Source organism: Antechinus flavipes, chromosome 1, assembly GCF_016432865.1.
Source record: "Antechinus flavipes isolate AdamAnt ecotype Samford, QLD, Australia chromosome 1, AdamAnt_v2, whole genome shotgun sequence".
NCBI lineage: Eukaryota > Metazoa > Chordata > Mammalia > Dasyuromorphia > Dasyuridae > Antechinus > Antechinus flavipes.
The window spans coordinates 282326439-282353218 of NC_067398.1; the positions used below are offsets into that span (position 1 = coordinate 282326439).

At 35.1% G+C, this 26780-nt stretch overlaps 1 protein-coding gene across 2 annotated transcripts in view; it reads left to right on the forward strand.

Annotated features, from left to right (window-relative positions):
• The first annotated feature begins 902 nt into the window (after positions 1 to 902).
• Positions 903 to 26780, forward strand: part of PIP5K1B (phosphatidylinositol-4-phosphate 5-kinase type 1 beta) — a 386138-nt gene continuing 360260 nt past the window's right edge. The window contains exons 1-2 of one of the 2 annotated variants that reach the window (XM_051961839.1): positions 903 to 1082; positions 1402 to 1527. The gene's annotated coding sequence lies outside the window, so the exon portion shown is untranslated. Of the gene's footprint in view, positions 1528 to 26780 lie in introns of both variants that reach the window. The other variant, XM_051961831.1, reaches the window with a different exon arrangement.

The following is a 26780-nucleotide window of genomic DNA, read 5'->3' on the forward strand; positions in this document are numbered from 1 at the left end:
GGACATATATGAAATACTTTGAAATTTGCTTTGCATTTGATCATTGTTTTAATATGTAGGAGAAGCAAGTGTGAAGAGTTAAAAATGGCCCCAAGATGGCAAATCTAGGTGCCTGGAAGATAGGTAGTGCTTTAATCAGTAACCAAAAGAGGTTCTGAAGTTTTGGGGCTTTTGAAACAATTTCCCTACGTGATATCTACTTAGAAATGTCCAATTTGAACACAGGAATAACTGACTCTTTTCTTGTTATGAAAAGTAATATTTATCTACTGGTATAATAGACCACGGGGCTTGGAATCAGAAAGATTCATTTTCCTGAATTCAAATCTTGTCTCAGACACTTTCTAGCTGTGTGACCCTGGGCAAGTTACTTAATTGTATTTGACTAAATTTCTTCATCTATAAAATGAGCTGGAGAAGGAAATCACTGATGACGAATGAAACTACAGGCTAAAAAATGCATTGCTTCGGCCTGGGGATTCCTAGTGTTAAAGAGCTGTAGAAACACAGCTGGAGAAGGAACCAGGAGGTTGGTATACCCACCCTACATTCTTAAAAGTGTCCTAAATCAGGAGAGAGCCTCTAACTCATTTTCATCCCATCCCCCTCATTCTAATATCTAAGGCCACTGAAGGTTGAAACCTATTCATCTTTCAGGATTACGCTCTGCCGGGGAGGAGGAGTGAAGTGGTCTGAGCACCCAAGTACTGACTCTGGGAGGCAGCACCAAGTGCTGCAGATCCCAAGACTGCTATTGCTGCTGCAAACCCGTCTCTCTTCCTTGCAGGGTGTGCGGAGATGGAGAAAGGGGGAGGAGAAAAAAGGGGAAGCGCTTGGGCTTTGGCCGCCAGAGGGCGGGGCCTCCGGTGCCTAAAAGCGCAGTTTGGTCTTTCTGCGGCTCTCGCAGATTCACACGCGCACTGCACTCGGGTTGAGGCCCTAGCTGCAGCCGCAGCCGCAGCCGCAGCCGGAGCCGGAGCCGGAGCCGGAGCCGGAGCCTTCAGCCTCAGCCTCAGCCTCCGACTCCTGTGTGATGTCTGTTGTTTCACGCTTCCTCTAACCCTCTGCGCTAGAAGGAGGAGGTAGGGGGTGGAGAAAGAAATACAAGAGGAAAGGAATACGTTACAAGAGACTTTATTGCCTTTGGAAGAGAGGTTGCATAGTATTTGCTGCTCAGCTTCAGAACCAGGCAATTGGTGGCTCCTCTCTGGCCCCACATGCACGCACGCACACACACACACAATTTTAAGAGAGTTTGCACCCAGAGCTGAAAAGCTCAGCCCCAGCTGTTCTGAGGCTCCGGTCGGCATTGCCATCCACCTTCCCACCTCTTCTCGACTTCCTCCAGTCCCGGCCATCCTGCAGCTCACAGCCTCTCCTCTCTCTGCTTCCTCTTATCAGTCCAGCTGCCTCTCAGTCCAAGAGGAGCCGCCACCGCAGCAGCAGCAGCAACAGCAACATCCCCGGAACTGGCAGACTGTGGCGCAACTGGTCTGGGAAGCGCAGGCCCTGAGATCCCGCCCCAAGGTAAGAGACTAGTTTTCTTTCCTTCCCGCCCGCGCTGCTCTCTGTTTCCTTCTCCATCCCTTTTTCAGGGCCCTGGGCATTCGGGGGATAAAGAATGGTTTCTTCGATCCCCCCCTTCCCCCAAACCTGGTCCCTTTTCTCTTCAACTCCAGCCCATTCGTATTCTGCCGAGGGCTCTTTGCTCCTAGCCGGATGGTGGAGCTTTGAAGACAGTCTTTACGGCCGGCGACTAAGAGCTGCTTTCTTGGCTCGAGATTGCTGAGTCCTCCTTACTCCACAGGAGGACCACAGTGACACTTTCTGAATTGAGTTGGGGGAGTGCATTTAATGGAAGATACCCCTTAGAGACACCAGAGGTAAAACAGGGGCATAGTTGGGGTTTGGTATTAGAGGATGCTTTGGTCCTGGAAACTTAATAGAAGGATTAGGATGTCAGGAGAGGTTTCGAGTCTTTCCTTTGGTCATTACTGGAGCCGGAGCTGGATTGAACAGGTGCAGTGTTGCTGTTATGACAGAGAATACTGCAATCTACTAAATGTCTCCCTCCAGTCCCCCTCTCCCCCACGTCTTTTCGGATGATACTTTAATGTTTCTGGATCAGGGAAGGGAAGAGAATGTATCTAAAATGGTTTTGACATTATTGTCCCAGCTGATTGGAGAAAACTTCAAGGTCTGTTTAATGAGATATCCACGCAGCTGAGATTTGCCAGTTCTCATCCTACCGGCCAACAGGACATAGTTGATTAAAAAGCTCGTCCGAAGAAGTTGCTTGAATAGGTGAATTAATTCTTTCAATGAACCTACTGGAATCAAAACCCCCGAATAAGGTAATGGTTATTAATTATGCAGGGAGTCTGTAAAAGGGCATAACCTGTATTGCACGCCAAAGGAAAACAACCCAGCAAATCCAGCCTCTTCGAGGCCCAGGGAATTTGGTGAGTTCCTATCAGGGAGGAACAACCCTCAATGACAGTCTGCTACCAAAACCAAGGTAGAGGTCAAGTTTCAAGGGGTTTGTTTGTTTGTTTGTTTTGGGGGGAGCGTTCTGTGAGAAGCAGTAATCTAAAAACTCTCTTCCTTTTTAGATTCGAGAACAAGTTGTTTCTATAGTTAGTTGGAAAAGCAAATTTTTTTGTAACTTAAATGTGATAAAATAGAAGGCTGTCAGTGTTTTATTAAGAGAGTTTCCCGAGGCAGATAAGTGGTGAAGTGGATAGAGCACCAACCCTGAAGTCAGAAGGAACTGAGTTCAAATGTGACCTCAGACACTTAACACTTCCTAGTTGTGTGACCCTGTGCAAGTCACTTAACCCAGAAAGAGAGACAGAGAGAGAAAGAGAAAGAGAGAATATGAATGAAAGAGAATGAATATTTCCTAACCTGAAGGAGTCCTTGCAAGAAGGAAGTGCTCCATTTGTATTCTGTATAAGTAATTTCATAGTGATTTACAATGAACTCTACTGGGAGAAAAAGAAGTAACAAATAAAAGGCTTAAGTATTACAACAGGTCTTACTTGATAGAGTGGCATAGTGAAATATATATGTCAGATTGGGGTTCAAAAGATTTGGTTTTCAGTTTCTACCCTGATGCTTATTATTAGCTCTTTGAGAATGTGATTTACCTTCTCTCGTCTGAAGTTTTCTCATCTAGGGAGTTCTATTTCATGAATATTTATTAAGCTTCAAAGCCTATTAAATTTTCTATATCTCTTAAACTATTTCCTTACAGTAAAGGTGCTTCATGAAATTAATTCAGGCATATTTTTCATGTGTACATGCTGCATTTAATTTTGTAGTGTCGTATAGTTGGCATTTAAAGGCTTATTGTTTGATGACTTAATGCTAGGAATTTGAGGTAAACTATAATGGTATTTAATTTAAAAATGCTAATGCTACCTTATATTTTTGTTGTACTTTTGCAACTTTGTTAAATAGTTTCTCATTTAACTGCCATATAGCTCTGTGATTGTAGGCACATTGAGGCCCAGAGATAATGTAAATTGCTTGAAATCTCATGGATAGTAACTGATGAAACTGAAATTTGAACCCAGATCTACTGGCACCCATTCTAATCTTCTATCTACTACATTCTCAAATCTTCTGACCCCTGGCACAGTTTTCTTTCCACTATTCCACAGAAAAGTTTTGAGTTCAGGCAGAGCTGGGACAAGGTATTTGTGTACCCTTAGGCAAGATTTTAAAATTGTGCCACCCGTGCATTATTGTCAAGAATTTGAACCTTTAGTATAACATGCAATGTGAGTTGTAGCAAAAGAATTCCATTCCACATGACCTGTATTTTACTTACTTAGATTCAAAATATTTTTAAATGTCCCCTTTTTTTTTGGGGGGGGGCAAAGCTCTATATGCTATGTCCTAGGAAGAAGCTGTTTGCTTAGTCAACTGCTTATCCAGTTTTTGATGATAGTGATGTTTGAAGTACTTGAGAGGAGAGGGAGATATAAATGAAAGAACTGGATGGTTTCAGTTATTCTAAATCATGAAAATAAAACAAGTCACATTCTCTAGGCCTCAGTTTATTCATCTGTCAAAAGAGGAGTATTGACTTAATCCATTTCTAGTACAAAAATATCTATGCTCCTGTAATTTCTGCATAATAAAGTTTTTCTTTGGGCTTACAAGGTTTGTGTTTTTTTGTTTGTTTGTTTTTTGGTTGCTGCTCTTTTTTGTTTGGAGTGTCAAAGGAGATTTTCTGTAAAATACCAGGCTTCCACAATAAACTGCTTACTCTAAAACTTTGTTTTCTCTCCAACTTTCTGCTCTGTGGTATCTGTATGACTTTGGACAAATAGATTGATCTTCCTGGGCTTCAGTTCTCATCTGTAAAATAAAGAGGTTGGATTAAGGTCCCCTTTAGTTTAGTTCTATTGACACATTTATTTTGTCCTTCCATCCTCTACTTTCTTCTCTTTTTTCTTTCTCTCTTTCCTCACTTCTTTCTTTTCTATTAGTTGTCTTTCCCTTCCTCCCTCCCTACTCCCACCTCCTTCCCATCTCTTTCCTCTGTCGTTCTCTTTCTTTATGTAGATGTTTATATATAAACATACACATATATTCAGTAGTCCATAAATAAATTCAAAAGATCTGTTCATATTAAACTCTCAGGGGAAAACTCCCTATACCCATGCAAATTGGCACCTTCTCTATAAATTACTATCTTTGTTGTCTCAGATATTAAGAGGTTAAGTGATTTATACAGGATCACACAGCCAAGTTTTACTGGCTCTGAAGCGAGCTCTTTATCCACTGTTTCATTCTGCCTCTTTATATATGATACTACAAGCCCAAAGGAAATGCTTTAAATCATGGGTAGTGTTTTATTGCTAGTACTACTTCTACTAAGAATAGCTAGCATTTATAAATCATTTTAAGGTTTTCAAAGTGCCTTATATGTGTTGGCTCATTTGGTCCTTACAACAATATGTAAAGTGGGTGCTTTGATTTTTACAAATGATGAAACTAAGACACCGTGACTTCAGGATCACACAGCTTATAAATGCAACTTGAGTTGTAGTGAAAGAATTCCATTCCATGGAACCTGTATTTTTCTTGTATTCAAAATATTTTTAAGTGTCTCATTTACATATCTATATATGATGTGTCTTAGGCAACTATTTGCCTACCCCACTGCTTATCCAGTAACTGATGATACTGATGTTTGAAGTACTTGTGGGAAATGCAAATAAAAGAACTGATATCATTATCATTATCACTATTATCATTTTATAGAGGGAGTTATTTCCAATATATTAATGCTTATTCTTCAACACAGAAGAAGCACCTAAAATTTCCCAAACTCATTCTAATTTCTGATTCCTCTTTCCACCTTTCCCTCATTCCTCCCTGCTCCGTCTTCCACACAGGTTGCAACTGGTGAATAAAAGAGTGAACTTGGAGTCAGAGCAGAATTCAAATTTATTCTCAGAAAGTACTAAATATGTGACCCTAGGCAACCCCTTTTAATTTCAGTTTCTTTAACTGTAAATGGGATTAAATATATATATATATATATATATATATATATATATATATATATATTGACATAACAAGATTGTTGTAAGAATCAAATGAGATGATAACTGTGAAAAGCACTTAACACAGTACCTGGCACCTAGTAGGTGCTATATAAATGCTGATTTCTTTCTCCTTGATAGATAGTAAAACAGAGCTTTTGTTTTTTCAAGTAACATTTGCAAAGTGTTTCCTTTTAATTCCAATATTAAAAATATTATAATAGTTATTGACTATTGTGGGATAGAACCTTAAAAAATTGGAGCTGGAAAAAAATGTAGAGCTCACTATTACAAACTCAGTGTTTTTAAAAATGATCAAATTGGGGCAGCTAGGTGGACCTGAGTCAAATATGACTTAAGACACTTAACACTATCTAACTGTGTGACCCTTTGCAAGTCATGGTAGGGAAGCAAGAAATTTTCCGAGGTCATGTAAAACTATTTAATGGCAGTGCCTCAATTAGAAGCCAGGCTACCTATTAACATCTTTGCTGTTCTGCTCACTTTGGCTTATTAACTCTTTTCAAAAGAAAGTATGGACAATTTCAATTCAACAGTTTCTATGGCAAAGAAACATTTTTATAAACTCCTATTATAATTAGTCTTGTAAAGACCTCATTAATTTACAGAGACATACTCCTATTTGGTAATTGAGCTTTGGCATTTTGAAAAACATTCTAGAGGAAAAGCTTTAGTGGCACAGTGAACGGAGCAAGTGAAAGAATACTTCAGTTCAAATTCAGTCACTTACCTGTTTGCCTCTGTTTCCTACACCATAAAAAAAGCTGAAGAAGGAACTGGTAAATCACTCCACTATCTTTCCTAAGAAAACCCCAAATGGTCTCAGAAAAAAAAAAAACAAAAAAAAAAACCTGGAAAGTCCTCCATGAACAAATTGAAATATACTGTTTACAAATTGATAGCAATGTTCTGGGATGACATCAATCTGTGAATTACTGTGTTATTCTCAGTAGTACAATCATCCACAACTACTCTGAAGGACTTACGATAAAAAAAAGTCTATCCATACCCACAAAGGGAAATAATCAAGTCTAAATACAGATCAAAGCATTTTTTTTATTTATCTCTCTATTTTTAACTTTATTTTTTTGAGGATTTTTATTTTCATCAGAGTGGGGAGATCTATATTTTCTTTCACAACTTGACTTTTATGAAAATGTTTTACCTGACTTCTTCACATACGGCTTCTTAATTGTAGATGGGCATAAGGGAGAGAATCTAGGATTCAAAAAAAATTTTTTTTTAAATGAAAAAATTGCTTTGAATATAATTGAATGAAAATATTAAATAAATTAAAAAAAAAAAGGAACACCCCAAATGCAATCATAGAATCAGACATGACTGAAATTGAGCAACAAAAAGTATCCAGGAAGTTGAATTTTAAAGAATTTCTTAAATAAGTACTTTTCCGGAGGAAATGTTTGTGTATTTTTCACCTCTCCATTCTGCATTGCTTGGTTTATTCATCACATTAGGCACCAAGCATCATATATACAAGGAAGTGAGGGAACTATTTGAATAGAAGCCAAATATATACCTGCTTCCCAACCTTGTTTTCCTTATAAATAAAACTATTAGTAAGAGGGTGCCCTGTCATGCAACTGGGAAAGTCATAAAAATATCTACATTTTAATTCTCTTTTCCATATTGTTTCCTACTTGTATTTTTAAAGCCCAAAACTTGAAAATTCTGTCTCTTGTGAAGATTTTTCCAGCATAGCCTGGGTTTCATGTTACTATTTAAGATATAAAATCCTGAAGGTGTTTTTGTAGCAAATGATGTAACAAAACTTGGGAGGCCTTTATTTCTGCTATTCTCAGTCTACCAGAAGCAGTTAGAATTCATTTATACATCATGTCACCACTTGATCATGTAAATCCAGATCTCTTTCAGGGTTGGTTTATCTGGTCATCCAGCTACCAAGAGAAAAAAAACCCCAGGCTTAAATTAACAGCCTTTTCTGATTCTTCCTTTCAGTTCAGATTGGTTAGCAGCCTATATTGGTTCTACTTGTGAACTAAGCCATCTGTTCCTTTAGTTTGCTGTCGCTTTCGTTAATTTTTTTTCCAAGAAAATAAATTATAAAATATACTTCGCAGTAAACTCATGGTGAAGGCAATTGTATATTTCAGAATACTTCAGTAGTAGCATTTGATGCCTCTATTATAATTAAATATGAGATTCGGCTATATTAAAATAGTCTCTAATTTTATAAAATCTATTATGCTTTGTTTACTTTTCTAGATCACTTTTACCAAACAGCTCAAAGTTGTTTATAAAAGTAAACACAACAACTCTGTTGTAATTGGGCAAGTTTTGATAGAAATTTAAGGTGTAAATTATTGATTTGCATTGAGCTTATCATTCATTAGAAGCAGCTGGGTTGCACAATGAATAGAGCAAGGAGCCTGAAATTAGAAAGACCCATCTTACTGAATTCAAAATTCTTAACATAGGGATTCTGGGCGAGTCACTTCACTCGGCCTCAGTTTCCTCATCTATAAAAGGAGCTAGAGAAGGAAATAAAGCACTCCAGTGTCTTTGCCAAGGAAACCCCAAATGGGATCACAAAGATTTGGATGCAACTGGAAATAACTGACACAAAATAATAATCACTCAGTTACCAAGGTTGAGATCCTCCACTTCTCTTATTTTAAGTATAAGATAGCATTCTTAAAGAAAACTTCAGGAGTTCGGAGAATTATCACAGCATTTATTTTTACCTTTTAATTTTTTAAAAGCTAATTTTATTGTCTTTACTAATGAAGAAAAATTACATAATCATTTCTGATTGAACTAGACAACTTTAATTATATCAATCTCTAATTTGTCACTCTTCCTCTCCCTCTAACATTCCTTTCCATTCACTGTCCAACTACCCATATTTACCCATACATAGTTCTTTCATATATTTGCAGGAAGAAGAGATACCAGTCTTCTGGTTTTGCCCTTTTAAAAAACATTTACATTCTTTTCACTTAGCAAAAATTTATTTGGTTTTTTTTTTATTTCTGTGGAATTTAATTTTTTAAATTATTATTAAAGTTTTATTTTCAAAACATATGCATAGATAATTTTTAACATTCACCCTTGCAAAACCTTGTGTTCCAAATTTTTCCCTCCCTTCTCCCCACCCCCTCCCCTAGATGTCAGGTAATCCTGTTAATGCTTCACAATTATCATGCTGCACAAGAAAAATCAAATTGAAAAAAAAAAAAGAGAGAAAGAAAACAAAATACAAGCAAACAGCAACAAAAAGAGTGAAAATACCATGTTGTGATACACACTCAGTTCCCAAAGTTCTCTCTCTAGGGGCAATTGACTCTCTTTATCACAAGACCATTGGAATTGGCCTGAATCATCTTATTGTTGAAGAGAACCATGTCCATCAGATCTAATCATTCTATAATCTTGCTGTTGCTGTGTACAGTGATCTCTTGGGTCTGCTCACTTCACTTAGTATCAGTTCATGCAAGTCTCTCCAAATTGCCCTGAAATCATCCTGCTGACCATTTCTTATAGAACAATGATATTCTATAACATTCATATACTATAACTTTTTCACTCACTCTCCAAATGATGAGCAAAGATCCACTCAGTTTCTAGTTTCTTGCCACTACAAAAAGGGCTGCCACAAACATTTTTGCACTTGTGGGGCCCTTTTCCTCCTTTATGATCTCTTTGGGATACAGGCCCAGTGGAGATACTATTGGATCAAAGGGTATGCACAGTTTCATAGCCCTTTGGGTATAGTTCCAAATTGCTCTAGAGCATTCTTCACCAACAATGTATGTCCAAAACTGTCCCAGTTTTCTCAAATCCCCTCCAACAGTCATCATTATTGAAAGATTTTTTTAATTCCCTCCTATGGAAAGGAAGAAAAACAAAACCCTTGTAATAGTTAAGCAAAACAAATATCCCTTTTCATTTTTCTTGATATTCTTCATATTTGTTGTTTTTAATTATATTATGTTATTGTTAGCCCCAGAGTTCCTGCAGCTATCCCTCAATTATTAGATAGTGGATAGAGCACCTCATTCCGTAATGAGGAATTCAGGAATGAGGAAGACTCATCTTCCTGAGTTCAAATCTGGCTTCAGATATTTGCTAGCTATGTGACCCTTGGCAAATCACTTAACCCTGTTTGCCTCAGTTTCCTCATTTGTAAAGTAAGCTGGAGAAAGAAATAGCAAACCACTCCATTATCAAGAAACCCCCAAATGGGATCATGGAAAATCAGACATGGCTTAAAGGACTCAACAACATTACCACCACTTATTTCAGAATAGGTAGTTCTTACTCTCCCTCTTTAGATAACAGTCTTATTAGTAGAAGCCATAGGATCATAGTATGACATTTATATCCTTTCTTCATCATATACTGAAGTTCTTTGAGGATAAGGACCCTCTTTTATCCTTCACAGTGGTACATAGTGAATGTGTCTTAATCAAATATTATGCATTTCTAAAAGTTACATAAGGAAACTATAGGATATGTGGTACTATAAAATGTCAATGTGCTCACTCCTCAATGGAAACTTAGGCAATGATTTGATGTGGGTATTTTGTACAAAAGTAATATTAGCACTTCAGTGAGAGCAATAGAACTCCAGAAGTCTGCATCATCTTTTGAAAGCAGAATCAAAGGGGAACCTTACTGCCACCATTAGTGTCCTTACTTTGTAAAGGAGCTGAAATTCAGCAGGTGATAGAAATCTCACCAGTTTGATTAGAACAAAGTGATTTGTCAAATCTTTAACTTCCAGCCCTGATGATCCATGTTTTTGAGGGATAAGAAAGTTGAATCACACCCAGCTTTAAGTTGGTATATATTCCTTCCTTTTAGATCATTGGATGGAGAGATGAAATGTGAGGACAAATTCCACCTCAAACAGTTACTGTTTTTTTGTTATTAACAATTTGTTGTTAACTCCAATCAGTCTTGGTCTTCTCATCTGTTGAATGGGGCCAATAAAAACACCAACTTCACAGTGTTGTTGTGAGGATTAAATTAGATATTAATATGTCTGTCTTCTCTCTCTTTCTCTCTCTTTGTTTCTCTCTTTCCCTGTCCCTTTCAAAGCTGTAATAAAATATAATATAATCTTATAATGTAATAAAAGCTGTGCTTCAAAGTAGATGTCTTAAAAAGTTTCACAGTAATTTTAATAATGCTGTTATTCTTAAAACATTATGTAAATATCTTTTAAAATTGCATTTAGAGTGAGTTTGTGGAAAAATTGGGGGAGGGGGAAGACTACTTTATTACTTATTTTTGTCTCCTTCCAATTTAATTTTTAACAATTTAATCACCAATGATATTCATTAGAACTGTTTTCAAATGATTTGTGACTATTTTAAAAATCAAATCAGTCTTCAAAATATGAAGATTTTGGCATCATTAAAGATATATGAATTATGTTTTGAAGGCAGCTCTTAAATGTATGAGCCAAAATGAGTACTATAGCTTCATGAGATGTCTATTTTGAAAGAATTAGCATTCATTCGCATATATAAATTCAATTCATTAAACCACTTTAATTAGCACTTAATATATACAGCACACTGAATTAGTTGAAGGGAATGTACAAAGTTTAGATAAGACTCAGTTCTGTCTCTCTTAGAACTTAACACCTATTAGAGGGTAGGAGGAAAATAAGATTTATACTCAGTAAACCTTGATAAGTGTGTCAGAAAGATACAAAATAAAGTTTTGAAATCATAGGGAAAGTTATATAGTGAAAAGAATGTTGTTTTTGGCTGAGTGTGCTGAGTTCAAATACTGATTCTCCTATTTACTGAGACACCTTGAACAAGTTAAACTCTGGACTTAAGTTTCCTCATATGAAAAAGGAAAAGCTTGGGTTATACCCTCCAAGCTCTATGATCTGAAGATATATTTAAAAAATACATTTTAAGCTATTTAACATTTTCATTAACTTGTTTTTAGACTTTAAAAGTGTAAAAGATTGGTTTCCTTGGAACTTTACAACAACTTTGTACTTCAGATATTATTCCCATTTTACAGAGGAAGGATTTTAAATTGAATTTAGTTCAGTAACACACCCAAAATCAGAGAGTTAGGATATGTCAAAGCTGGAATCCAAACAAAGTAGTCTTTGGGGATTCCAGTCATGTATTTTATTCACTATGTCTTGGTACTTCTGGTATGTTTTTAGAAATACATTTTTAGACATTCTAGAATAGCTAAATAAAGAAACATGCTAGATTCAGCACCTAGTTTCCCAAAGAAATAGACATAGCATCTAAAAGTACTAAAGTTAAAAACCAAGGAATTTTAGAGTAAAAACTCTTTACCGTGGAGACTATTTTTGTCCATTACATATTTTCTGGTCGTGAATCTGAGGTACAGAGTTCAAATTCCATAATAACTAATCTCAGTATAGTAAATAGCTTTCTAGAGCAAAATAGATTTTCAGTATCCATATACTAAAGCAATATTTAAAACAATAGAACTTCTATACTACCAATGCATCTGGACTTTGCTTTGAAAGATGTCAAAATGGAAATTGACTTTGGAGGAGCCATCATGGTATAGTAGTTAAGAGCTCTTTCAAGTTTAGAGGAACTGGGTTCAAATCTTAGGTTTTCTCCTTGCTTATGTGAGTTAGGTTAGATAATCTCTAAGGTCCTTTTGAAATCAAACCTTTGATTTACAACTCTATCATAGAATGAATTCATCAATGACTTGCCATTCCTTCTGAGAGGTTAACATGTGTGAAAAGGAAAAGGAAAAGCTACATGCTTTTCTTGACATAAAAGAAGCTCTTTTCCAGTCAATTATTCATGGATGGTTGTGTCACTTATCAAGAATACACTACACAAATGAATTGAAATATGGTGGCTATCTAACTATGCTAGAGAGTACACCAAAAAAATCTAATCATAGTCAAAGACTGCAAGCTAACCCTGCTGGATAGTATGTGTCATAGGGCATTGTAGATGGGTTAGACAATAGGAGTGGTGGGACTAAATCCTTAATTCCATAAATAACTCAGGTCTGAGCCATAGAGGATAGAACCCAGACTAAAGCATAGGAGGCAGATTTAAACTCAACACAAGAGAAAAAAACTTCCTTACATTTAGATCTGTCTAAAAATGGAATGGTTTTCTGTATCAGATTGCTGTTTTGGGGAGGAGATAGATAAGGAGAAGGAAGAAAAATTTAGAACACAAAGTCTTACAAAAATGAATGTTGAAATATAAATATATATATATACATATACATATATATATATACACATATATATACATTTGTAAAAATGAAATGCTATTAAAAAGTAAAAAGAATAAATTTTAAATAAGCAAAAAAAAAAAAGAAATGATTTTTGCCTTATGGGGAGGGAGTAGTGTGGTTTCCATCTTTGAAAGCCATCAAGTTAAGACTGGATTATTTTGTTGAGTTATGCTGTAATGAGATTTGTGCTTTGAATATAGATTGTATTAAATGCTCTCTCAAGTCCCTTCTGGCTCTGTAATTATATAATTCTTTGAAATTATCAACATGTAAACTACATGCACAATGTAGTTTTATGATTAGGCCAAGGAAATTCTCTGTACTCTACCTATCCTCTTTTTTCTTTTCATCACACAGACTCTCACTGAAGAGAGAAGTATAGTATACACATCACAAGGGATCATCAGAATTAGATTCTTTTCTGTTGATCTGCTATAATTTTTCTTGGATTTCAGTGCATGGTCTAATCTCACAGATAAATCTTGATCTCTGCCACACTCACATACATACTTACACATTTTCTTTATTCTCAGAGACAACATGGCATACTGGCAGCCCACCTCAAAATCAAAATAACCCAGTTTCATATCCTTCCTTTTACATATTCTTTGACCCTGGAGTGAGATATTCTTTCAGTGTCCTAGGAAATGTTACAGCAAAGGGAATGACTTGCATTAAAAGAGGGAGGGAGTCCCCTCACCTGTAGGATTCTATACCAATTCAGTCGCTATCCCTGTCTTTTTCCTTAGTAATAACATGCAGGGGTGGCTGAAGAGTCCTGTGTGAAAGTTGGAAAGGATTTGGGGCAGAGTAAGTAAAGACATGATGTAAAGCAAAGAAAGTAGGTATTGTGAGGAAAAGGTAAATGGAATTTGAACTATTTGGTTTTTAAGAAAAGAAAGATGGTTGATAGTACTGGCTGAGATGATTAACTATGAACTGTTTTCAAATATAAGGTCATTGTAGTAGAAGATGACTGGCTATTCATCATTTTTATTGTGTTGAGTGATTTTACTTGGGGGCGGGGTCATGTCATGCATTCAAACATAGAATAAGTTGTTTATAGGTTCATAAAATATTGCCTCATTTTGCAGATGATGAAAGTAAGGCTCAAGGATTTTAGAGAAGCGTATTGTCTAGTACTACTCAAGTGATTTTCCTGCAATTTTTTGTCCTCAAGACCACATATAGAGTACCATATTGCCAACACAGATTAACATCAGGTCCATCATCTGTCTAGTCTTGTATAGTATGCTTCTTTAAATGCAGCCCAAGAAAAAATTAATTATCTTTTTTCTGAATCCAATAGTATATTATTTTTCAAATTACATGCAGAGATAGTTTTGAACATTCATTTTTTCATTCTTTTAAAAAACTTTTAATAGTATTTTATTTTTCTAAATATATGTAAAGATAGTTTTCAATATTCATTTTTGTAAAACTTTGTGTCCTAAATTTTTCTTCCTCCATCCCTTTACTTCGCCTTTCCCCTAAACAGCAAGCAAGTTGATATAGGTTATATATGTACAATCATTTAAAGCAATTTCCCTATTAGTCATTTTGTGAAAAAAAAAAAATCACAAGAAACAAACAAACAAAAAAAAAAACCCAAAATGGTGAAAATAATATTGTTCAGTCTGCCTTCACTTTCCATAGTTCTTTCTCTGGATGCAGATGACATTTGCCATCACAAGTCAATTGGAATTATCTTGTATCAATGTAGAGCCAAGTCTATCATAATTAATCATCACATAATCTTGTTATTATATACAATGTTCTCCTGGTTCTGCTCACTTCACTCAGCATTATTATATGTAAGTCTTTTCCAGGCTTTTCTGAAATCAGCCTGTTCATCTTTTCTTATAGAACAATAATATTCTATTACATTCATATATCATCACTTATACAGCCATTCCCCAATTGATGAGCATTCACTCATTTTCCAATTCTTTGCCACTATAAAAAGAGCTGTTCAATGTTTGTAACATTTTTGTACATGTGGCTCTTTTCCTCTCATGATTTCTTTGCAATACAGACCCAGTAGAGACACTGCAAAGACTATGCACAATTTTGGGGCATAGTTCCAAATTGTTCTCCAAAATGGCTGGATCATTTCACAATTCAGCAATGTATTAGTGTCCCAATTTTCCCACGTCCCCTCCAACATTCATCTTAGCCAATCTGATAGATGTAAGCGATACTTCAGAATTATTTCAGCTTGCATTTCTCTAGTCAGTAGTGATTTAGGGCATTTTTTCATATGACTGTAAATGGCTTCATTTAAAAATTGTTCATATCCTTTGACCCTTTTTGTTTAGTTTTTGCTATTGTATTATGCTATTGCATGTATTTTGTATGATTTTACATTTGCAGCCTTTAAAGCCATCAGATTTTTGTGCAAGGATATCTCATCATGCTGCCATTAGTCCACTCTTCAAAAACCCATAATTCTTCATTCACCCTTTACTTCTTTATTTCTGCCTCTGAAAGATGTTACTTTTCTTTACCAAGGCCAACCTTTCTACAGGGTTTTATCTTATTTCATCTGCTCCAAGACCTTTCCCCATTTATCATTTCCTTTCCTAATCTCTCAAATTCATTTATGCAAAGAGCAACAATAAAAATTAGGACTATGCCATGTTCTGGTAGCCTCCAAAAATGAGTCAGAGGTCTTCAGACCAAGGCTGACCCACTTTTTCAGATACATTATAGAGAAGATTTTTGTTCAGGTACGGGTTCAACTGGATTGCCTTGGGGCTATTCTAACTCAGATTCTGTGATACCTTTGTGGTATTGGGTAAATCATTCAATACCGAGTATCACTTTAATCATGAAAAAATGAGGGAAGAGGAAATTAGACTAGAAAATTCTAAGGTATTTTCCAACTATCAATCCTGTGATCTTAAGAGACTAGTAGATTTGTTCAAAGGTCAGGTTTATGGAAGATTTACAGCTAGAATTTAAAGTAATTATTTACTTTGTCTTATCATAGAGTCTACAAAGTTTTGTATCAGAAGATAACTATGGTCTCCACATAGGATCATGCCCTATCCAGAGAGAGGAAAAAAAAAATATTTAGAGAGCTGCTGGAGATAGTGTTTGTCATAGTTTTATTCAGAGAGCCATATTGGTGTAAACATATAATAACAAAAGATTGACTTGAATTCAGGAAGATGCATCTGCATTTTTCCTTAGAGGTTTTAAAACTAGTTGAGTGACTTGGACAGGTCATTTAAACTATTAGGGTCTCAGTTCTCTCATCTGTAAAATGAGGGAATTAGATTCAATGACTTCAATTATTAATTCTTTATTTTGTAATTGTGAATTTAATCATTAACAAATGCAACATATTTATTTAACCTAGATCAGATTACTTACTATCTTGGGGGGGGGGGGAGAAAAATTTGGAACACAGTCTTATAAAAATGAATGTTGAAAACGTGTATCTTTACATGTATCTGGAAAAATGAAATGCTATTGAAAATTGAAAAAAAATGCAAAAATTTCAATATACCAAGAATAAGAGTATAAGAATAAGAAATAGTGAGCTTCTGTTACATGTGGTTTGTTTTGGTGTGTGTGTGTGTGTGTGTGTGTGTGTGTGTGTGTATGTTTGAATTATGCAAAGTACTTCGGAAACCATGGCACTTGTTTTAAATCCTAAATATACATAGTTGAGCAGCTAGATGGCACATTGGAAAGAGCACTGGGCTAGGAATCAACAAGACACCTCTTCCTAAATTCAGATATAGCCTCAGAACTGGAGAAGGAAATACCAAACCATCCCAGTATCTCTGCCAGAAAACCCCAGATGGGACCGTGAAGAATTGGACAGGAATGAAATGCCTTAACCATAGCAAAATTTGCATGTAATACATATGTATTACACTATATGTATATGTGTGTGTGTGTGTGTGTATTATATACATAATAATTAAGGTGGTATCAAAATTGGATGGTAGTTCATATGCACTTTCAAGTTTTATTCTGTGCATTTCTAAATGTTTTATTGATGCTCTTTTGTTTATGTAGCTATCACTGCCCACTTATTCCCCTCCCTTTTAACAAATATGTATATTCTAGGAAAACAAATCAGCCTATTTGTCTAACTGAAAATATGTATCTCATTCTTCATCTCTATTACCACTCTGCAAAGATAATCATGAATTCTTCTTCAGAGATGCCTTTCTCAGCATTTACTTAAGAAATTAACTTTTGTTCCGTATAAAGGGATTGGTCAGAGAGTGTCTGTTATCCCTCTGGCCAAATAATTCCAACTATGTATGCCTCCACCTTTCCTAAGTTTCTATTCTTACATCATTTTCTCTGCTTTGAGAGATTAATCAGGATTCTCAGAAGAAATATAGAATACCCATTTAGCATGTATTACTGCATGGCACATAGAGAACAGACTAAAGTAAGAGATAGCAAGCATGACAACACATAAATAGCGACATGGTTAGTGCAATGCTAGGAAGAGTGATAAAGGATCCAGGTTCAAATCTCACTTTTGCCACTTATTTGTCTCACAACGGATAAATTCCTCTGTATGGAATCTGAAGATCAAATATTTACAGCTGGAAGAGACTTCATCTAGCCCAACCCTTTCATTTTATAGATAAGGAAATTGAATCACAGAAATGTGAAGTACTAAGTAACAGAGATAGGACTGAAACTCAGGTCACTCTTTAAATTAAGTCCTTTCCCCACTTGTTCATTGTTGAGTCTTTTTTTCCATTCTTATCTGACTCTTTATAACCTCATTTAAGATTTTCCTGACAAAAATACTGAAGTGGTTTGCAATTTCTTTCTTCAGCTCATTTTACAGATGAGGAAACTAAGGCAAATAGACTTAAATGACTTTCCCAGGGTTGGACAGTTTTATGGTGTTTTGTAGTAAATTCTGTAAAATACTTTGGTTTTAATCTGAAGCCAGACTTGAACTCAGGAAGATGAATCTTCCTGACTTTAGGCATAGCGCCCTATCTACTGTAACATCTAGCTGCCCCCCCCCCCCTTTTTTTAAACTACATTACCCTCTCTTGGCTAGGTCTTAGTTTCCTCATTTGAAACTTCTATGTTGGATCTACTAAGATGCATCCTAATGATTTTTTAAGGACAAGGTAGACTTTAAAGTCCTTTTCAACTTTAGGAGCCCAAGATTGGCAGACAAAATTGGTATGTCATGGTCAGTAATGTTTAAAGATCATAGGAAAAGCAGAAAACCACCTTAAGATTTAACAAAGAAAAATATTTTGATTTCCAAAAAATAAAAGATAATAGAACCTGCTAATTATAGTCCATTGTGCTTGATTTTGATTGCTAGAAAATTCTACAATTAATAATTAATGAACATCTTTAAAAGGATGCCGTATTTACAAAGAATCTGTCAATAGATCATTCCACATACAACTCAGTTTCATATTTTGACAGGAACATTAAACTTGGTAGATGAGTATATTTTACTGAGATTTAGTGAAGCATCTAAAAAACTATTTCATACTATTTTTATGGAGAACATAAATGATATGAATTATGATGATAACACAATTTGATGAATTCAGAAATGGTTGCATGATAAGACCAAAGTTAACAAAACTGTCAATGTGTAATGCTGAAGAAAGTGAGGCAAGATAGAAATTAGAGAGTTTTTAATATTTTATTTGAAAGGGAGAGGTTTACAAGGACCAAATGGATCCATGGTTTGGTCCCAGGGCTGAATGAGACTATCGTCTCTAAGAATCCAGCAATGAATGTCGAATACAAAGATTCTTTTATGGGGTAACAATGGGGGGAGGCATGTGGAATGATGACCTAATGTAGAGAGATACCTAGGATGGGGATGACATAATGAAGGGAGGTACTGGAGATGGGGAGAGGCTCCTGATATTTTAATGACATCTAAGATATAAAACCTTTATCCTGTCAAACATTCTAATGATTGAGAAAATGGTTATAATCTGAGGCAGAGTAAGTGACGTAGGACAATTAGGGAAACTGGGTCAGGACATTAAAAGGGAACTGTGGCACAACAAATGATTTTGGGTTAATATGGCAGCATGTCACCAGTGCAGTGCACCCAGGAATACATGTGTGCTTGATCCTCTGGTATTTAGTATTCTTTATCATTGACTTGAATAAAGGTATAAATGATATGCATGCTTATCAACTTTCCTGATTTATTAAGACTAGGAAGGATAACTAACAAACACATTGGTGAAAGAATCCTAAAACCCCATGACAATCTTGAGCCTTGGGCTCATATCTAAATATGATAGGATAAAATTCATCAGGGTTCAATAATGATAATTCCTGGCTTTTATAGAATGCATTAAAGTTTTCAAAATACCTTGCATGTATTCTCAAGTTTTATACTTTGGTACAAAAAATCAACGTCACAATTCACAGCTACGTGGTGATTTGTCTGTAAAAACTTTTAAAGTTTTTGTTAAATATCAGTTGTGTGAGATATTGTCAAAAGGGCTAATTCAATTCTGAACCAAATTAAGAATGGACATGCCTTTTTCTCCAGCAATAAGGAGGTGATAATCTTTTATTCTGCTTTCACAGTATCTCATCTGTAATATGGTATTCAGGTCTAGACACCATAATTTAAGAAGTATGTCAGTAAGCTAAAGAGTGTGCAAAAGAGGGTAACTAGCATGGTGAGGAATCTTGAGATTATGTCATGTGAAGGTAGGATGAAGGAACTGAGAATGTTTGATGTGTTGGTTGATTTTGCCGAATTCTTTTTTGTTATTGTTATAAAGGATAGTTTAATGGGTGAGAGAGGAATATATTTGGAAATGTAGATGATCTAAAAAAAAAAAAACTATTAATATTTTTGATGAGGAAAGGACATAATAGCTGTCTTTAAGTATTTGAAGGCTTATATATGACCTGGCAGAGAAATTATACTTGCTGCATTTGATATGAGAGCTGCAGTTTCTGGTGCCTTGAAGCAAACTCACGGGGATAATATAGCATATTTTAAGTTTTTAAGAGCAACAGAGCAATACTGATCACATGACACTCCTTTTATGACATTCTCAAATGTTTGAGATATGTTTTTGTTTACTTCTACTTTTAGTTATGCCAGTAACTTCTTGGATTTTTTTATTGTGATATCATATCTCTGAGAAGTGGAAATTTTGATGGTGATTGTGAAAGTCATTATGAAACAGGAAAGGAAGGTATTGATATTCAATCTGTTTCCGAGATTTGAGAAATTATGCAGTGCTTATCAAGTGCACACATCTCATTAATAACTAATTACATGAAGTTTTTTGAGAATTAAATAAGTTGTTTTTCTTTCAAATGGCTGCTAACTTAATAGGACATAATTACTAAATTATTTGGATTCTAACTACTTAATAAACTACTAGGCATTTCTTTTGGAAAAATTACTGCCCTTGATGGTAACAGATAGATGGAAAGAGAGGAGGATTTTGGCGGGAAAGATAATGAACGCTATTTTGGATTAAGTTTAAAATGCTCATGGGGTTTGAAATGTCCAAAAGTCAGCTGTTGATTTAAGAGTAGAGCTCAAGAGTTATTGGCCTGGTTATCTTGGATCAGGCTTACCCATTTTATGGTAATAGATTAGAAGTCGGGACAGGGATTTATGAGGAAGAGCCAGGGTGAAGAAATTAAACTTTATTCCAGTTCCTATGAGCTCAGATATTCATTGTACATAATAGAGGGGGAATATAGTAATCCTATAATGCTTGACAACTACATTCAACTATAACTGTAAAACCCCATTCTTAAAGGTTAATCCTAACAGTGGTTTGATTATTTGTGGCTTCTGAGGATTTGAGCTGCTATTCTCTGTAATTAGAAGGATACTGACCTATAGGTAATATATTTTAAACTGATATGATCAGAGAAAGGTATCTATGTAACAAATCCTTTTGATTTGTTTCTTCTTGTTTTTTTTTTTCCCCTTACTCATGTGTTTTCCCCCTTTTGATCTGATTTAAATTGTGCAGCATGATGGATATGGAAATATGTTTAGATGAATTGCATTTTAACATATCAGATTGCTTGCTGTCTTGAGGATAGGAGAGAAGAAAGGAGTGAGAGAAATATCTGGAACACAAGGTTTTGCAAAGGTGAATGTTGAAAACTATATCTGCATGTATTTGGAAAAATGAAATACTATTAAAATCAAACTTAAATAAATAAATAAAAATTTAAAACTAACTTTTCCTTAACTTTGGAGTTAGAAAGATGTGGGTTCACAGAAGATCATCATACACGGCAACAACAAGACTATACAATAATCAATTCTGATAGACATGGCTCTTTTCAACAATGAGATGATTCAAACCAGTTGCAATTGTTCAATGATGAAGAGAGCCATATACACCCAGAGAGAGGACTGTGGGAACTGAGTGTGGACCACAACATAGTATTTTCACTCTTTCTGTTGATATTTGCTTGAATTTTGTTTTCTTTCTCAGTTTTTTTTTCTCTTCTTAATCTGATTTTTCTTGTGCAGCAAAATAACTGTATAAATATATATATACATATATTTTAACATATTTAATATGTATTGGACTACCTGCCATCTAGAGGAGGGGGTGGAGGGAAGGAGGGAAAAATTTGGAATAGAAAGTTTTGTAAGGATCAATTTTTTTTTCTTTTTTTAATTATAGCTTTTATTTACAAGATATATGCATGGGTAATTTTTCAGCATTGACCCTTGCAAAATCTTCTGTTCCAACTTTTCCTCTCCTTCCCCCCTCCCCCTCCCCTCGATGTCAGGTAGACCAAGACATGTTAAATACAGTATATGTATACATATACACAGTTATTTTGCTGCATAAGAAAAATAGGACTTAGAAATAAGGTAAAAATAACCTGAGAAGGAAATAAAAAAAAACTAGGGGGAGTAGAAATGCTATGTTGTGGTTCACACTCATTTCCCATAGTTCTTTTGGTGGGTCTAGCTGGTTCTATTCATTATTGAACAAATGATTCAATCTCATTTGATTTGGTTCATCTCATTGTTAAAGAGAACCATATCCATCAGAATTGATCATCATATATATTGTTGTTGAAGTATATATAATGATCTCCTGGTCCTGTTCATTTCACTCAGCATCAGTTCATGTAAGTCTCTCCAGACCTCTCTGTAGTCATCCTGCTGGTCATTTCTTATAGAACAATAATATCCTATAACATTCATATACCACAACTTATTCAGCCATTCTCCAGTTTCTAGCCACTACAAAAAGGGCTGCCACAAACATTTTTGCATATGCAGGTCCCTTTCCCTTCTTTAAGATCTCTTTGGGCTATAAGCCCAGTAGTAACACTGCTGGATCAAAGGGTATGTACAGTTTGATAACTTTTTGAGCATAGTTCCAAATTGCTCTCCAGAATGGTTGGATGCATTCACAGTTCCACCAACAATGAATCAGTGTCCCAGTTTTTCCACATTCCCTCCAACATTCAGCATTATCTTTTCCTGGCATCCTAACCAATCTGAGAGGTATGTGGTGGTATCTCAGAGTTGTCTTAATTTGCATTTCTCTGATTAATAATGATTTGGAGCATGTTTTCATATGGCTAGAAATAGTTTCAATTTTTTCAATTTTTTCATCTGAAAATTGTCTGTTCATATCCTTTGATCATTTATCAATTGGAGAATGGCTTGATTTCTTAGAAATTAGAGTCAATTCTCTATATATTTTGGAAATGAGGCTTTTATCAGAACCTTTGACTATAAAAATGTTTCCCCAGTTTATTGCCTGCATTATTTTTGCATTATTGTCTGCATTAATTTTGTTTGTACAAAAGCTTTTTAATTTGATATAATCAAAATTTTCTATTTTGTGATCAATAATGATCTCTAGTTCTTCTTTGGTTACAAATTCTATCCTCCTCCACAGGTCTGAGAGGTAAACTATCCTATGTTCTTCTAATTTATTTATAATCTTATTCTTTATGCCTAGATCATGAACCCATTTTGACCTTATCTTGGTGTACAATGTTAAGTGTGGGTCAATGCCTATTTTCTGCCATATTAATTTCCAATTTTCCCAGCAGTTTTTGTCAAACAGTGAATTCTTATTCCAAAAGCTGGGATCTTTGGGCCTGTCAAACCCTAGATTATTAAAGTTATTGACTGTTCTGTCCTGTGAACTTAACCTATTTCACTGATCAACTATATTATTTCTTAGCCAATACCAAATGGTTTTGATGACTGCTGCTTTTAATATAGTTTTAAATCAAGTACAGCTAGGCCATCTTCATTTGATTTTATTTTCATTAGTTCCCTTGAAATCCTTGACCTTTTGTTCTTCCAGATGAATTTTGTTGTTATTTTTTCTAGGTCATTAAAATAGTTTCTTGGGAGTCTGATTGGTATAGTACTAAATAAATAGATTAGTTTAGGTAGTATTGTCATCTTTATTATATTTGCTTGACCTATCCAAAAGCACTTAATATTTTTCCAGTTGGTTAGATCTGACTTTATTTGTGTGGAAAGTGTTTTGTAGTTTTGTTCATATAGTTCCTGACTTTCCCTTGGCAGAGAGATTCCCAAATATTTTATACTATCGGCAGTTACTTTAAAGGGAATTTCTCTTTGTATTTCTAACTGTTGGATTTTGTTAGTGACATATAAGAATGCTGATGATTTATGTGGGTTTATTTTGTATCCTGCAATTTTGTTAAAGGTGTGGATTATTTCTAATAGCTTTTTAGTAGAATCTCTGGGGTTCTCTAAGTATACCACCATGTCATCTGCCAAGAGTGATAATTTGGTTTCCTCATTACCTACTCTAATTCCTTTAATTTTTTCTCAACTCTTATTGCCAAAGCTAGCATTTCTAATATAATATTAAATAGTAATAGTGAAAGTGGGCACCCTTGTTTCACTCCTGATCTTACTGGGAATGGTTCCAGTTTAACCCCATTACATATGATGCTTGCTGATGGTTTTAAATAGATGCTACTGCCTATTTTAAGGAAAAGTCTGTAAGGATCAATTTTGAAAAATTACCCATGCATATGTGTAATATGGTGTAAATAAAAATCTTTAATAAAATAAAAATAAATAAATAAATACTGTCAACTTGACTAATCCCATAAAAAAAAAAAAAAAGAAAGAAAGAAAGATGGTGGGTTCAAATCCCATCTCTGACACATAAAGGCAGTGTGATTTTGAAGAAATTACTGAAGTTTTCTCAGGGATAACAAGAAGGAAAAAATGAAAATACTATGCTTTGATCCACATTCAGTCTCCATAATTCTCTCTGTGGATGCAGATGGCACTTTCCATCACAATTCTATTGGATTTGCTTTGAATCATCTCATTGTTGAAAACATCCAAGTCCATCACAGTTGATCATCACATAAACTTGTTGTTACTGTTTACAATATTTTCTTGGTTGGGCTCACTTTACTCAGTATCAATTCATGTACTCTTAAGGAAAAGTTTTTGGATTTTTTTTTTTTAAGATTTGCAGAGAGCATACTAAATCCATTTTATATATGAGAACTCTTTTCTGAAGTTAGATAAAGGAAAGAATATTTTCTAATTCTTATGAAGAAAAAAAATAGCCCATTTAGCAGGTCTATTTTCTTATTGCTTCTCTGAGAAGAAATATGGTCATTAATTGTACAACATGCAGTTTCTATATGATGAGTCATTATAAATAGCTAAATTTTCTAAATAAACTAAAATTTTATGCTTCCACCAGACTTTGATACTCAATTTTAGTTATTTTGGATAGAAAATCCTAAATATTCCTGATTTCTTAAACAGATGATCCATTCTAACCTTTTTTTGAACAACATAAGATGAATATCAATTATGATAAATCACTCCAGTATCTTTGCTTAGAAAACCCCAAAATGGGGTTATGAAGATTCAGACATGGCTAATTGACTGAATAACAAAAATATCAAAGAGGGGAGAAGTAAGTAGTCATTTATGTAGTACCTACTGTGTGCCAGGAATTGTGCTAAGTGCTATATAGAGATCTCAGATATTAGAAAACACCTGAGATGTCCTTTGAAATGTCCTTCTACAAGATAAGAAAGAGATGTAGGAAAGGTTATTTGCACAAAATCATGGAGGTGAAAAAATGTTTTATGTTTCCGCTACTAGGCTTGTTTGGCTGGCCTATAGAGTTTTACAAACTCTGGTTTGTATGGTATGAAGTAATATACATGTGACAGATGTTGTGGAGGTAGGATATCAAATACTTGGCAATTAATAGAACATATGAGATGAAAGAGGGAAGAATCATGGATGATTTCAAAATTTCAAACCTGGGTTATATTAAATAATGAAATAAATTTTATGGAAATAGGGAAGTTTGGGAAAAGAATGAGCTAGCATTTCTAATACAATATTGAATAGTAATGGTGATAGTGGACAACCTTGTTTCACTCCTCATCTTATTGGGAATGGTTCCAGTTTATCCCCATTACATATGATGCTTACTACTGGTTTTAAATAGATGCTCCTGACTATTTTAAGGAAAAGTCAATTTATTCCTATACTCTCAAGTGTTTTTTAATAGGAATGGATGTTGGATTTTATCAAATGCTTTTTCTGCATCTATTGAGATGATCATATGTTTTTTGTTAATTTGGTTATGAATATAGTCAATTATGTTAATAGTTTTCCTAATACTGAACCAGCTCTGCATTCCTGGTATAAATCCTACTTGGTCATGGTGTATTATCCTGAGGATGATTTTCTGTAGTCTTTTTGCTAATATTTTATTTAAGATTTTTGCATCAATATTCATTAGGGAGATTGGTCTATAATTTTCTTTCTCTGTTTTCAACCTATATTAAACAATGAAATAAATTTTATGGAAGAAGGGAAGTTTGGGGAAAGAAATGAGTTTGGAGACAAATGTTTTGTATGGGACATGTTGTTTGAGAGGTGCATAGGACATCTGGGTGGAGATGTCTCAGGATTTTCTACAGGTCAAACTCTGGCTAATGAAGGACTAGATTTGGGAGATATCAGTGTAGAAGTGATAGTTGAGGAAGAAGTGATGAGCTCATCAAAGGAGAGAGTTTAGACAAAGATGAGAGCTTTGGAGTATATACACATGAAGTGGGGGGAAGGACAATGATCTGGCAGAGAAGAATTAGACAGCTAGGAGAAAGAAAGGAACAGTATCACAGAAGCCAAGGGAAGAGTGTGTGTATAGGAGAGTGTGGCTGACAGTGTCACAAGTCACAGAAAAGTTGAGTATATTTAGGAATGAGCAATGGAGATATTGCTGGCTATCTTGAAGAGTGAAATTTCAGTCAGAGGCAGAGTTGGAAGCCAGATTACAAGGGATCAAGAAATGAATGGGAGGTAAATAAATGGAGGGAGCAAATGTGGCCAGCCCTTTCTAGACATTTGAATATGAAAGGAAGTAGAGATATTGGACAATATCTAGAGGGAATGGCAGAATTAAGTGGAAACATTTTAAAGATGGGGAGATAGGAGCATCTGTGAGTTTTGGAGAAGGAGTTAATAGATGAAGAGATTGACATTTAGGGGAAAAGAGGCAGTGATACAGAATGGTAGGGGACCCAGATTATGAGTGGAGCCTTTTTAAAGTGAAGTTTTACCTCTCAGAGACTGGAAAAAGGGAAAGGACTTTTTATATAAAGTGAGGAGTGAAGTTCCCTTTTAAAATGGATCAGATGAGATGATATTGTAGAAAGTCTGAGGAGAAGATTTGGGATAGCTGATGTAATAAGGAATCACTTAAGGCAGAATAAAAGAATTTCTATGTAGTATTTGGATCTGGTTAAGATTAAATGATATAAATATTAGAACATTTGGCATCCTGTGAACTAGAAGAAGAAATAATCCAAGGTTTAGCAAGGTAACTGGCATCAGGATACTGGGGCAAGGGATTTAAGGACAGCTGGTAGAATTTGGTTGAGCTGTTCAGTCAGTGGGTCAAG